The following is a 1,954-nucleotide window of genomic DNA, read 5'->3' as shown; positions in this document are numbered from 1 at the left end:
CTAATCACCACACAACATATGATACAAGAAATTAAGAGTATTGCTAATTAAATAAAAGTGCTAAGAAAGGCATGGAACAAGGTACCTGGATGGCTAGAAAAATTGAAATCGCAAGATTTTTCTGCTGCGTCACGAACAAAAGTCCAAGTTTCTGTTTTCTAATCCCAATCAATACAAGAAACTGGAGTGTGAGAAAGAGAGATGTACGAGGATAATCTTCAGGAAACGAACGATCTAACAAGAATAGAAAGAAAAAAAATTGTGTTGAAGAGAAGATTGATGGGAATCTGGAAACCGCATTACCTTCTTCCACTAATGGCGCCTAGCAGCCAAAAATTACAATTAGACGAGTGGGCGGGGCGCCGTCATTCATGGCATGGCTGATTTGTTGCCAATTGGGTAGAAAGAGTATTAAGCGGAGAAGACTGCACGGCGTGCTAATCCATCAATTAATTTTTGTTTCCTTTTGGAGAATCAATCGACCGCTAAACAATCACACGTATATAGGGAAACCAAATCAATCGGGGGCCCCTTCCTACCCGGGGGCCTGGGGCGGCCGCCCCCCCTGCCCCCCCTCAGGGCCGGCCCTGCTTCTAGCAATGCTTATCAGCCGAGCTAAGGAAGCAGGTCATGTGATGGGTCTTATTCTACATCTAGTGGATGGTGGACTATAGGTCCTGCAATATGCTGATGACAGTACCATCTTTATGGAACATGATAATGAGAAGGCCAAAAACATGAAATTGATTCTCTGTCTCTTCGAACTATTGCCTGGTGTAAAGATAACTTCCGCAAGAGTGAACTCTTCTACTTTAGACAAGCAAAAGAGGAAGGGGATTATTACAAACAACTCTTTGGTTGTGAGCCTGGCTCTTTTATATTCAAATATCTTCGTATTGCAATGCATTTCCTTAGACTTCTTAACAAGGAGTGTGGCAGATACCAAAGACCATCTTGAGAAGAAAACGGGTATGTTGGATAGTAAAGTTAAGAGGTAATATCATGAGTGGTGCTTAAACTTGTCACGAATGTTCACTTTGATGCCTGAACTTGAAAAATACGCAGAACTGGTTCTAGAACTTGCAGGGCTGGCCCTAAGATCTTAGAGGCCCTTGTGCGAGCTTCATCTAATGGGCCCCTATAATAGACGCAAAAATATCTTCTAATAAAGGATGTAGCACCGTCTTGAGATAAACAGACAAGGATCAAAGAATTGGAATCCAAAAATTATATGAATGAGCAATGGCTTCGGTGCTTACCTTGAATAGTGCCTGGACTTCACATCTCCACCGCCTGCCCTTCACCATGAACACGGCTCGGACGGCCATGCTGCAGGTTGCTGCTCTCGCGTCCCTGCCGTTGCAGGTCCGTCGGGGTCCCTTGGGGCTGTTTATAGAATGCAAGGAACCAAAGAAATTTATTGATTAACTTGGGGAATTGGGGCCTGGCCTCTTAGGAAGTCGGGGCAATCAATTTTTGGTAAAGAAGATGAAGAACGGGAGACTACCGAGGCGTAATTCAAGGAGCCAGCGAAGGAGAAGGGATTGATGTTTGTGCGTGACTTGTTTCCTTTTTGATAAATGGGCCAGGTCTGCTGCTCTTCTGCACTAGTATATTTTTCCAGAAATATATACATTGTATATAGCATATAGGTGCACAGCGTATGGGCCCCTGCTGAGGCTGGGCCCTAGGTGGTCGCACTCCTCGCCATGGCCTAGGGCCGGCCCTGAGAACTTGGCACGAGCGTGCAAATACGGTGCTAGTCTAATCCGCAGACGTATAATGTGCTGACGTGGCAATTTTGATTAGCATGCACAGATTGCTATATATATACCTTTATGACTAGTGGGCCCCACATGTCAGCACAGAGGAATTATAATGTAAAAAATTGCAACCGCTATGACTCGAAATGTGGGGCTGGCAAAGGTCTGCCCGGGCCACAATGCTATACAAT

General features: G+C 44.9%; 1 long non-coding RNA gene across 2 annotated transcripts; it reads right to left on the bottom strand.

Moving 5' to 3' along the window:
- Positions 1-303: 303 nt before the first annotated feature.
- On the bottom strand, positions 304-1,597 carry LOC125556182 (uncharacterized). Of its 2 annotated transcripts, XR_015603345.1 has the most exons (3): positions 1,508-1,597; positions 1,260-1,386; positions 304-1,138 (listed from the first exon to the last, which is right to left on the bottom strand). It is a non-coding gene; the product is annotated as an uncharacterized LOC125556182 (long non-coding RNA). The 2 variants fall into 2 exon arrangements; XR_007305030.2 differs by having other exon boundaries at positions 304-1,386.
- Positions 1,598-1,954: the final 357 nt, after the last annotated feature.

This window comes from Triticum urartu, chromosome 5A, assembly GCF_056163025.1.
Source record: "Triticum urartu cultivar PI428250 chromosome 5A, HENAU_Tu73, whole genome shotgun sequence".
NCBI classification, from domain to species: Eukaryota; Viridiplantae; Streptophyta; class Magnoliopsida; order Poales; family Poaceae; genus Triticum; species Triticum urartu.
This window is presented reverse-complemented; position numbering and strand designations above follow the sequence as displayed.